Source organism: Rattus rattus, chromosome 4 (assembly GCF_011064425.1).
Source record: "Rattus rattus isolate New Zealand chromosome 4, Rrattus_CSIRO_v1, whole genome shotgun sequence".
Lineage (NCBI taxonomy): Eukaryota > Metazoa > Chordata > Mammalia > Rodentia > Muridae > Rattus > Rattus rattus.
The window spans coordinates 16411010-16424377 of record NC_046157.1 but is presented as its reverse complement, the minus strand read 5'-3'; positions in this window follow the sequence as shown (position 1 = coordinate 16424377).

Genomic DNA, 13368 nt, shown 5'->3' with positions numbered 1-13368 from the left:
CACAGTATAGCCAGAGCAAGACCAGCAAGGCCTTTCACGCCTATCAATTTAGACTTTAAGCATGAGTGATCCATTGCAAAGATTATAAAACCTCAAAATGATTAGATTTATATTTTAAAAGATCACCGTAGTCAGTCAGCTTTCCGTAACTATAACAAAGACCTTAGAGAGTCCACTTGTAAAGAGAAAAGGTTTATTTGGGCTTAAAGTGTTAAACAACGTCCTTGCCTATGTTTCTGAGCATGTGATAATGTAAGTGAAACTTTAAAAGTGGCATTTCTTTCTTCATCCTGGCTAGCTTCCAAATAAAAGAGTCAGAGACTATTAGACTTATTTAATAAGATTTATGACACAATAACTGAGCAGCTATTAATCTTGTCCTCTAAATAATCTGGCTACCTCCCAGCCAAAATCCCACTTGCTCTGGCTCTCTCTGGCCCGGGTGTGCTCTCACGGTGGCTCATGGAGCCTCTCCTTGTTGCCAATCCTCTCCTCCTCTTTTTCTCTCGCTCCCTTCACTGGGATCAGAAGTCTCGTCCTATTCTTTCCTCTGGTCAGTCACTAGCTGATCAGCTATTCATTGACCAATCAGAGCATAATTGGGACAGTTGTGTTTACACAACTTTGAGACGGGAGATTCTTAGAGTAAACAACACAATGCCCATGTCCAGATTGCAACCAGATATGGGAGCATAGGAACCAGCACTTGAATAACACAAGAATAATCTTTACACAGTCCACAATAATTATGCCAACATGTGGGCTGGGTGTCGGTCTCACCATTGGGATGCTGGAGCGTCACTCAGGGGAGACAGGACACAACCTGAGGATCCCTGGTCTGTCCGGAACAAAAGGATTCTGGCCTGGCTGGAACGGCCAAAGTGTTACAGCCCTCCAAGGGGAAGCTGGGGTAGAGCAGGTGGCTGCATCATTTCTGTTACTGCAGCCAGAAGTCGGAGACAGAGCCACTGGGCGAGCGGTGAGATGTGGCTGCAAGCAGATGCAGTAAAAGCGTGAACCTGGCAGTCAACGTCCAGCAATGAAAGCTTCAGGAGAGAAAATTCTCCCCTGGATTGTTACAGCTCAGTAAGACAGCCACCCCAGACAATTCTTGGAAAATTACCTCGTGTACTTTATTCCGTGGGGATAGGAACCTTACAAACCTTTCGGGGAGGTAGGGTGGGATCCAGAGGTAGAAGCTTCTCATTGTCTCAGTCTGAGATGGTAGGAATGCTTTATTTCCACAGGGAAGGACTCCAGGTGTTGTCCCTATGTGACTCAATGGGATGTCACGATTATGTGTTCCAGGACAGATAGACCCTGGCTGGGGAGCTGATTCCAACGCCTGCCATTCTCAATTATAAAAATTCCCCAGTGGTTTTTAAACCTGCTTTAACTGTACCAGGTCTTCTGTCTGGTGGCAAGGTCCACTTGCCCCACGTCAGCATGATAAGGCATCACATGAAAGTGCCAGTGTGCAGCACAGAAACAAAAAGAAAAAGGAGGGGCAAGGGTCCCATTAGTCCATTTGAGGGTTCATTCCCAATGACCTAAAACCTCCCATGAGTGCCCTCTCACAAAAGCTTCTATCACTTAACAGTGCCAAGCTGGGAACTAAGCCTCTAATATATGGCCTTTGCAGAACATTCCAGATCTAAACCGTAACAATTACTTTTATAGCTGTGCAGGAAATGAGTTAGAAGAACAAGAGTGCTGGAGGACAGCTCTGTCAGGAAGCTACTTGGAACATACTTAGAAGGTAAAGGGAGGGAAGAATGACTTAAAGGTCACTGGACAGTGCATCACACCCCACTGACTCTCAGCTTCAGATGGGGGTGACTGGAGATGTCAACAAGGGAGGTAAAACAAGACATAGATTGGGTGTTGGGGGGCATTGTGGGAAGGCGTGTCTCTGTATATTCAACTGTTATTTCTGTACCAGCAGAGAGCTAAAAGCTGGCAGGATCTTGGTGTTGTTATTTCTATGGCCTGTCACCGGTCTCATATTTTGTAAATAGTCATCCTTCCTCACTAGCCTAGAGGCAATTTAGAATTGAATCTGATTAGCTATAATAAAGATCTGATGGCCAATAGCTGGGCAGGAAATGGGGAGGGGGGAGAGAGAGAGAGAGAGAGAGAGAGAGAGAGAGAGAGAGAGAGAGAGAAGAGAGTGGGAGAAGAAATGACCAGAAGATAGGGTGGTGAACGGACTGACCAGAGCAGAGCAGAAAGGCAGAGCTGGCCATGTGGCAGGGTGTAGTGCGAGGGCTCATCAGGTTAGGCTAGATAGCTGGCTAGGAAGCTTCCCTCGCTAAAAGGCCCAAGCTTTAAAATATTAAAAAGTCTGTGTCTTTATTTACACCACAGTGTGTCCAAAAGTCCCACTATAGTTGGGAATGTATGTGGGGTTGGGGGAAGGGTGGTCATGGAGAGTAGGAGGAGCCTGGGAGACATCTAGGTTTAGAGATCCACAAGCAAGACGGACATGTGGACAGAAGCTCGATGAACAGGACTTGGCTGAGATAGCCGGTAAAGGGGCACAGGCAGAAGGCAGAACAGAGTGAGCGTGTGAACCACCCACCAAGAGAGCGTGAGGGCGGGTTGGGGATTTAGATTTACTCAGTGGTAGAGCGCTTGCCTAGGAAGTGCAAGGCCCTGGGTTTTTGACGGTCCCCAGCTCCGAAAAAAAAGAACCAAAAAAAAAAAAAAAAAAAAAAAGAGAGCGTAGGCTAGGAGAGAAAGGGCCTCCTCAGAGTCTCAGGTCACAGAGTTCTCTGGGTGGCTTCCTGTCCTAAAACAAATACGGTAACTTGTGAGAACAGAAACCAGAAGCAACAGAAATACTGAGGGAAGAGCCTGGCCCTGAGGCACGCCTTTGGTAGCCACAAGGCCACATTCCTAGATGAAAGAGGAAGGCTTGGGTGAGACTTGCCTGAGTTCTGTGACCTCACTTATTTAGATGATGTTTGTATATGACGCTTTACCTTGCCTCTAATTCCCAGGTCTAGCTCAAAGCTGTAGGGTTCCATGGCAACTTTCTGGACCAGCTTCCTTGTCTCCCTGTGGGCTTCGGTCATCTGCAGACAAAAGGTCCTTCTAAGTTTCAATTGTTGAAGCTGCACAATGCCCACTAAATCCAAAGGCATGTGTAAAGCTGTCTCCTGTCTGTGAGGAATAAAAATCAATATTTTCGATCTGAATTATTCAAACACTATACCCCAGAAGTGATTCATAACCCAAAGAGAGAGAGCCCGATGGGAGAACTGTGACTGCAGGGTTTGTAAGCAGGGCTTAGCTCGCAGTTCCCCAAAGCAGTCAGTCAGAGGGCTGAGAAAAAAATGAAATAGCAACATCATTCTGTCGCAGAATCCCAAGGAAAGCCCAAGGGAGCTGGGCTGCTAAGATATCTAGACAGCACTAATGACAGAGCTGAGGGTCCTCTGGGCTCTCCAAGTTCTGGTGTCATTAAGAATTCCTAGGCTCTTTGTACGTGGGAGAGTCAAGTTGAGTTGGTTGTGGTGTGGTTGAGGATGACTCAAATGCTCCCTTTTAGAACACAATGAAAGATCTTGGAGAAGAGTGGCTATTGTCTACACTTGGCCCCAGACTTTGTGTAGATGTATACACCTACTACTAGGGTTGTTTCAGGGAATACATCACCAAGACCAAGAGTCAGTGGGAGAACTGGTCTGGCAGTCAGGAGTGGGGGTGATTTGGTGAAAATTCATCTAGATAGAAGAAATAATAGAAACAATCTAGGTAGGGAGGAGTGGAAGCTAACGGGTATCTCTTGAACCTAGTCGGATCATTCGGCCTTTGCTCCTCTGTGTGACTTAGTTAGGGTTTTACTGCTGTGAAGAGACACCATGACCAAGTCAAGACTTATAAAGGACAACATTTAATTGGGGCCGGCTTACAGGTTCAGAGGTTCAGTGCATCATCATCAAGGCAAGAACATGGCACCCTCCAGGCAGGCACGGTGCAGGAGGAGCTTCGAGTTTTACATCTTTATCTGAAGGCCGATAAGAGAAGACTGGCTTACAGGCAGCTAGGATGAGGGATGTATGGCCCACACCCACAGTGACACACCTACTCCAACAAGGTTGCACCTTATAGTAATGCCGCTCCCTGGGGCCAAGCATATTCAAACCACCACACTGTGACAAATTATTTGACGTCGAGAACTTAGAATGGTTTACTTTGGCTCACTTCAGACAACTCAGTTCTATTGTGGCCAGAAGGGCCTGGCACAGCAGAGCAGTTCACATTCTGGTGGCCAGGAAGAGCCCCATCCCCACCCACCCACCCCCGCATCCAGACAATGGGGCGGTGCCATCCACCCTTGGGGTACATCTTATCCTCTCTGGAAACATGGTCACAGACACCAGAGGTTTACCTCTCTGATCTCATGGGTGCTTCTAAGTCTAATGAAATAGACAAAGCTGCGGACAGTTGAGACGAAGATCCCAAATCTTGGTAACTGGCTTCACCTCAGGCAAGACGGTGATCTTTCCCAGCCACAGTTCCTGTAACGCAAACTGATGATAACGTTACTGTGCTCTAGGGAAGGCCACATGGAGTCGAGGCAGCAGGTACTGCCATTCCCTCACTGTTATTTGTTGAATACTCTGTTGCAAGATCAAACCGAAAACAGCTTAAGTGAGACAGGTGTTTACTTCTCTCCCTCATAACAAGCTGGTGTGGCAGCTCAGGACCAGCCCCTTCCGTGTCGTTGGCCAATGTGTCTTCTTTTACATATTTCAAGATGGTTTTCCATCACAACACTCCAGCTATCAGAAGGGTCAAGGAATGGCAAGATTCTCTCCATAATCCAAATGTTTATACACCACCTCCTCTCACTTCCTGTTGGCCAAGAACTCACTTTAAAATCCTGTGGCTAAGCCGCATGGCCGGTGGTACAGGCCTTTAATCATAGCACTTGGGAGGCAGAGTCCAGCCTGGTCCAAAGAGTGGATTCCAGGACAGCCATAGCTACACATAGAAACCAAAAATAATACAGGAAGGAAGGAAGAAAAGAAGGAGGGAGAGAAGGCAGGCAGGCAGGCATAAATGAAGGAAGGAAGGAAGGAAGGAAGGAAGGAAGGAAGGAAGCCAGCCAGCCAGCCTATGGCTGAGGAAGAAGAGAAGTCTCTCCTTGGCCTTCACACTACATTAGAAATTCCCACGCTCCCTTGTGCATCCTTCACGGTGCCCAGAACACGTGTGCTCTTGGTTTACTGCTTATGTTCTCTGAGGATACACTTGTTAGAATGTGGGACTGGGTCAGCTCTTGTGGCCTGCCTAGGACACACAGTGTCTCACACACGCGTAGATGCTCACAGAGTCCTTGCTGACTAACAGTGCGCTCACCAAAGGCTCGGGGACTCACTTGGAACAGAACATGCAGTGTGGACTGAGTGAGTCCTTTCCACCCCAGGGTGTGCTGGGATAGAATGAGTCTCTTCTACCATCCCCTTGCTGCTATGAGTACGCTGTCAGAAACACAGATGAACATGCTTGGATTTTCCCATAAAGTCAGAATTTAGTAAACAACAATAAATTTATGAGGCAGGATTTTTTTTTTTTTTTTTTTTTTTTTTGGTTATCAATTGCCTAATAGCCTGCTGTCCTGGGTAAGGAAATACACAGGCTTTATTTTTTAAAAAAAAAAAAAAAAACCGGGAAAAGAATAAAATTTTAAAACTCCCTTCCCAAAAAAAAAAAAAAAAAAAAAAAAAAAGTATGAATTGATTTTTGTGCATATGTGTGTCTTGCATGTACATGTATATGCGTGCCTTTGCATGCATGCTGGGGGGATGTCATGTAGATATCAGAGGACAACGTGCGGGAGTTGGTTCTCTCTGTCTACCATGTGGATCCTGGGGGTTGAACTCAGGGAATCAGTCTGAGTAGTAAATTCCTTGGCCTGTTGGGCGACCTTGCTGGCCACGAAGGGTTAAAAGACCCCAAGAGAGTTTAGAGTAGGCTGAGGAGCAGAAGCCAAAGGGGTGCAAAGAGGGTTTGTGAGATAACAAACCCAGGCTGGGGCTGCTGCTACTGCCCATGCCCGATAGCCAGGCTGCGGATCTGCTGAGCTGTAAGTGCAGTAGAGAGGTGAAAGACTGACCACATGCAGGCAAGCAAATATTCAGGTAGCTGGACATCAGTTTGTGTGGGCCACGTCAGGCTCAAGGACCGCCCCACAGAGAAGACCCTGCGACAGACAGTTAGACGTTCTCTGCCTGTGAGCTGTTTTATACAGTGCGGAGGAGTTTAGAGCATGGGACAGGCTACTCTCAGCATTTGGCCATGAGGAGGGGGGTGCTTCTTTCTGAAAAAGTAACCAGCATCCCAGGCCACAGAGGGTTGGGATGAGGAGGGTGGAAGGGTTAGGTGTAGGGGGAGTGGGGAAGTGGGTGGGGGATGAGCGAAGTCTAACAAATTAGCTCCCACTACTTGCTTTAAGAGCCAAACAAACGATGACAACAACAACAACAACAACAACAAAATAATGGGATTTTAATCAGCATGGCCACATCCAAAAGATAGAAATCAAGAGACTCGGCCTATCATCTGGGGCGCTGACAAGAGTGTTAGTCTTAAATAGATAAAAGACGGGGGGGAGGGGGCAAAGTAGTCTTGGCCAAATTAAGATTTGGATGGTCATTATCTCGGTCTCATGGTTCCCCTTGATTGGTGGTGGGAAGCAGGGAGATTTCAATCAAAGGGATAATTGCTACCATTTGGGAGATGACATCATCACAGGGTGATCTGTTGAATCCAAGGTTTAGGACAATGACTAGAGAGACTCATGGGTACCTATTCAGGGGTCTGAAACAGAATGTGGTAAACATCTAGCAGTAAAATAGCTTAATTACTCACAAAACTGCACCTTGCAAGGGGGATGAGATAGGCCAGGTTCATTTGGTACTCACCGACCTTGTATTACAAGGTTTTAGGCAGACATTCCTTAAGTGGTTGATATGGCTCTGTGTAGAACTGAATGGGAGCCTCTCAACTCAAAAGCTGGGGACAGATACAAAATGACGGAGAGATGACCGCCTTTTTAGCCTGGGTGCAGTCACCCCGTTGGCCCACGTGAGCAGTCGGTGCCTCTTAGGAAAAGCAGTGTATGAGTGTCTGACGTTAGCGGGGTCGGTGTTCTCTGTGTGTTGTGCCTTTCTCCTTGCAGCTCCCGTAGGCTCTTAGCATGGTGTGAGCCTGCATCAGAAAGTTCTGGAGCAGGAAGCTGCTCCTTCATGGTAATGTGTGCTCCAGAACTAGGATGTAGTAAGAAGGGCTTTTCCTAGGACTGTGACAATCCTACAGATGCAACCAGAGACCTGGTTTTCTGTCCTGGTCTCTGTAATGCCTTTAACACGCCTGTTGCCTGCTTGTGAGGGGTGGGGGAAGAGCCTCGATGGAGGACATCTCTGGGGGGATCGGCCCGCAGCGATGACTGCCTAGAGTTTGTGCCCGGGTAGGACTGTTGTTTGCTCCATGAATTCTCCCTGGTGCTCCAGTCTGGGATGCCCAGCTCACTTCTATTTTGACATAATCGTGACTGGAGGGCTGTGGCCTCCACTTGACCTCTAACCCCTCACATCCGCAGCCCACTCTGTTTTTCCTTTGATTTTGTACTGGAGGGAAACCAGGCTTGAGCCCTGAGCAGCCAGCTCTTTTTTGGCAGTCTCCAAAGCCAGGACCAGGCCTCAGACAGCAAGCCCTGGGGCTTGCGAGGTGCTCAGGTTACAACGGTAAACAAAATGAGTCCATTCAAAAGCCAAGTTCAGATTTCCTCTCATTTTTTTTCTAAAGGTGGAGGAGGAGAGAGCAGCCGTCTCCTGCCAGTCGCCCATGGGAATTGTGCCCGTGCTTGGCACCCGGGAAGCCGTTTCTTCTGCTCTGGCACTGATGGTCCTGGGAATGACCACGACTGTAGTTTAATTCTGACCCTTGTAGAGTAGTTTCTTCCCCTGTAGAAAGAACAACATGGCCCTTCATGTCCTGAAGGCTGGTCTCTCTCTCTGGTTGGCATTAGGCTAAATGAATGAACTGAGTAGGTTTTTCTCTCTGGGGGTTCTGGGCTTGATAGATTGTCTTCTTAATTCTGTCTGTGTCTGAAACAAAGAGCGGTTAAGAGGCTGACCAGTTAATTCAGTTCACTGGCAGGCTCGCTCCTTTCTCGGGATAGTTTCCTTATAAACTCTCTCTTCTGAAGTGCTGCCTCTCTTCTGGTTCTTTGCAGACTCTCCATGTCGCCGTGGGATGTCCGGCTGTCCAGAGCAGAGCGTCTCTCCACTACATTCCTTGCTTCATTGACTTCCATCTAATATAAACCCTAGACTGTCCACCTGCGCATACTTAACAACCGTATCACTTCGTGATAGCTAATTGTGGTTGTCAACTTGACTGCACCTGCAGTCAACCGAAACCCAAGCTACTGGGCACTCTGTGAGGGATTTTCTTGATCAAATCATTTGAAACAAGAAGTCCCTTCCTAAATCTCCATGGCACCTTCCGTGGCAGCCCTCACAGGACACAGAAAAAGGAAACTTCGCCTTTTGCCTGCTTGCCTTCAACCTCAGTGGCAAGGCTCCCTATTCTGTTGCTGCAATATTCCCTCACTACATGTTCAGGATTCCAACCTAGGCTGAAGACAAGCAGTGCACCAGGAGTACCCCAGGCAGTGCTCCAAGAGTCCCCCAGGCAGTGCTCCAGGAGTCCCCCAGGCAGTGCTCCAGGAGTCCCCCAGGCAGTGCTCCAGGAGTCCCCCAGGCAGTGCTCCAGGAGTCCCCCAGGCAATGCTCCAGGAGTCCCCCAGACAGTGTTCTGTCTTAGTTCAGGTTTTACTGCTGTGAACAGACACCATGACCAAAGCAACTCTTATATAAGAACAATATTTAATTGGGGCCGGCTTACAGTTTCAGAGGTTCAATCCATTATCATCAAGGCTGGAGCATGGCAGCATCCAGGGAGACGTGGTGCTAGACAAACTGAGAGCTCTACCTCTTCATCTGAAGGCTGCTAGCAGAACACTGACTTCCAGGCAGCTAGGATGAGGGTCTTAAAGCCCAAGCCCACAGTGACACACATTCCAGCAGGGTCATACCCTCTAATAGTGCCACTCCCCGGGCTGAGCATATACAAACCATCCCATGCTCCCAGAGATTCACCCAGACCTTCAGTGCCTTATTGAAACTGCTGAGCCATCCAGCCTCGTGGACCGAGCCACTACAAGATTTTTACTTTGTGTCAGCCACCGCTGGACCGAACTGAATCCCATAAGCCAAGCTAATAAATCCCTTCTTGAGGTATGTCTTCACCTTGTCAGTTCTGTTCCTTTAGTGAACCCTGACTAATGCAAACTTCCTTAAGTACCTTCCTCTTCTGGAAAAAGAATATGTTGACCACATTATATGCACACTCTAGTTCTCACTAAATTATGGCAACAAGGAGTGTGTGTGTGTGAGAGCGTGTGTGTGTGTGTGTGTGTGCGTGTGTGGTTGTGTGTGTGTGATATAAGGAATATTAATTTGGGACTTGGGACTTCTGAGCTCTCATTCTTTGTCACTCATGATCTGGAGAAGGTCATTTCCATGTAAGGCTGGATGTTCTGTCTAGTGCTGATACTGGAGTCTACGTTTAACAGACTTGTGGTCTCTTGTCAGTTTGAGCAGCATCTCGTCACTTCCTACGACATCTGATCACCTTGAATATGCACAGAGGGAGATCTGACCTAGGAACCAGGATGGTGCTGATACTGAGCAGAGTATGAGACATCTGATTCCAGCAGCTAGTTAATCCAGACTGGGTCTGGCTCGGTCTGCAGATGGTGGGGTCTCCAAAGAAAGTAGGGCTAGGTTTGACCGCACGTTTGGAAGGCTGGCACGTAGGCTATTCCATTTCTACTCCTAAAAGAGGCAGTCTTACTATCATATGCTAGATAAGGGTGAGGATACAGGTAGGAGGCACCCCTACTGCCCCTATAATCAGGGCTACAAGAAGGAATGAACGTGAGTACTCTACAGTTTTACCTTTCTTGTTCCCCCTTTCCCACTCCTCTGCATCATTGAGGGAGTGGGGAGAGGGGAATGGAGCGGTAAGTCTGATTCAGAACTCTCCTGAGTTTAGCGGGCTCCCTGGTGACTGGTCTTTATTATCCATCTCATTTGCACGCACACACCCAGCCAATCAGATCTCATCTGGGTCCATATAAATCCCCTGGCACAGCCTTGTCATCATCTGGACTAGAGCCCCAGCCCAGCTCTGCAGCAGGAGATTCCCGTCCACTCACCAGACCTGCTGCTCATTGTAGGAACACTTGATCCAGTCTCCAGGGCAGGCCCACCGAGAGAGCCCACAGGGCCCAGCACTTCTGCTTCTGTTACTCTCACTCTCTGGGGCACCCTGTTCTTTACAGGCTCCTTTGGCGCTGCCTTTGGTTGGCAGCCCAGGTACACTGAGAGCTCGCAGCTGGGACACCTGCTGACACCCCCTCCTGGTTGGCGTCCCGCTGCTTCTCAGCATTTTTTAAGTTTTAATTTTTCGATCTACACTGTCACGCTCGCCTGGGATATAAAGTCCTCCGTGAGCCAAGGAAATGGCTTACCAGGTAAGAGCACATGTGGCTAGGCTGCTGAACTGAGGGCAAGCTCTGAGACTTACAAGGTAGAAAGAGAGAGCTGAATCCTATAAACTGTCGTTTGACCTCCACATGGATGCCATGGTGTGCACATACACACGCATGCATGCACGCACGCACATGCACATATACATACATATACCTACATACACACATGCATGCATGCATGCACGCACATGCACATATACATACATATACACATACATACATACATACATACACATACATATACCTACATATACATACATACATACATACACACATACATATACCTACATACACATACACACATACATATACATACATACACACAGATACATATATATATACACACATACATATACATACACACATAGTTATACACACAGATACATGCATATATATACATACACAGATACATACATATACAGACATATACATACACACACATACACATACTTGTACACATACAGATTCATACATACACACCCTAAGTAAATAAACATAATAAAAATTCTCCTTGTTTGTTCACCCTTCTCTGTGTGCCCAGACATACACAGGAAGACAGGAACCTGACAAGAGACTGTGTCCGTTAGTAAGAAGGTTCCAGAGAGACCACCATACCCTTTATTCAGTTCCTCTCATGAAGGTCTCTACAGACATGAACCTGCCACTCCCCATGACCCATAGGGCAGCTGTACATGAGGTTCATTACTTCCTGTTCCCACCATGGCCTTCCAGAAGGTGTGGCTGGGCTTAGAACCAGTGACCACCACAGTTATCAACTGTCACCCAGCAACCATGTGCCAGTAACTTCAGCTTCCCGCAGAGAAACCCGTTTTCCAGACAAACGCAAAGCAGTAAGTTTTCATAGGCGCGGATCCATTTTCTATACATGTAATGGTTTGAAGCTAACATTTCCCCCTTTCTTTAAAACGATAAAGATGCTTTAAGACTTGTGAGTCCCACCTTTTCTGTGAGAAATGTCATTTGGGGACACATGGACTCGGCAAGTAAATTCAGAAAAGCACACTCGGGCCAATAAACAACTGCCTACAGGATCAGGAGGGATGCTGTGTGGGACAGCATCCTTGAGACAGACTCATTGTCATGCAGTTCCCGAGATGCTGCTGCAGCCTCTGGTGGTCCCTAGGCTGTGTCCCTGTGTCTAATCTCACTCCTCTGCTCTTCCCGCAGTTAGACTACGGGCTTCAGTTCCAGGCTCCTCCATGGAAGGCTGAGGAGGGAGCAGGGTCACCTTCTGTATTCACTTCTGTATTTGGCTCTGTTAGAAATTCGTTGAATAGGAAACATTGTTTCGGCTTACTCGCTCTGATTTCATTGTCTACCTTATTGCTTTCAGACTTCCAACCCAGGCAGCGCTGGAGTAAATCTCCCTACTTCCGTTCTTTCTGTGTGCAGCTTAGTTACCCTGCACAGTTCTAGCTTCCTGTTGGCTTTGTTGAACTCAAGGCATGACTATCTTAAATTTTATACGAATATTAAATTAACATTCCCTAGGCAAGCAAAACCTGTAATCATTAATTTGGGTTATGTTTAAAACAGTGATTTCCGTCTATGGCTGCACATTGATAAAATTGCAGAAGCTTTATAGAAATCCCCATGCCGGAGGCCCACGCCTCAAAAATCTATTTTAATTGATTTGGAGTGGGGCCTGAGCATTGATTTTTTTTTTTTAAAGCTCCCTGCTGATTCTAATTGCAGCCAGGATCCAGAAACATTGTTCTGAAGGAGGCCAGAGGAGTGTGTTAATTTGGTTGAGAGGAAGACAGTCGCAATTGCCTGGCTTGTTTTGTCAGCTCTCAGACCCAGAACTGGAGAGGAACAAAAGCCAAAATCACGGTGCAGTTATGTAAGGGGGGGGGGGACGAGCCACTTCTCAAACCGTGAGTTATTTCATCCAGGGCAATCAAAACAGTGGTGTAGAATTCATCTATCTATCTATCTATCTATCTATCTATCTATCTATCTATCTATCTATCTATGTGATATACATACATATATATACATATACATACACACATATATGTATATATGTGTATATACATATGTATATATATATTCTCACACTTAAACTAACCTGCACTGAGAACGCCTCCATGCTTCTGGAATACCAGCTCCTAATAAGCCCCATAACACAGATTTATGTTGCCTTGAAGGCAACATCACTCTAGTGAATTATGATAACTTAGAGAGGCAAATCCATCTCTCGCCCCGGGAGAGGAATTTCTGGCTCAGGGTGTCTGAGGCAGAGTGGGGAAGACAATCCGGGTAGCACGGGAGCCAGAACAAAGGACGACCGCTGAGCTGGCGAGTCTGAGCTCTTTGGCTGGGATGGACCACGGCTCTGCAGGGTTCCCAGCCCTTACAAATGGCTAGAACCTTTGTTTTCTCTTCCCTGGGAAAGACTGGCCCATTAGCTCACTGGCTGCATTACAGTTGAAATGGTGTTTCTTTCCCTCCAACATTATGAAGGAGACAAACACTTTTCAAAACTTAGAGGACAGCTAAGGGAGATTCCGTCATTAAGCATATGGTGCCCCAGGGGATGAGAAGGCCATTAACTGACAGGAGCCCTGAGGAGGGATTGGCTGGCAGAGGGAGGGATGTGGACTGTGCTGCTAGAGAAATGCACTGCTGCTTGGGAATCAAACACAGCTCTAACGGTGGGTTTAAAGAATGGTCATCTTTTGATGAGTTAGGGATTTCCCCAGTGAAAGAGA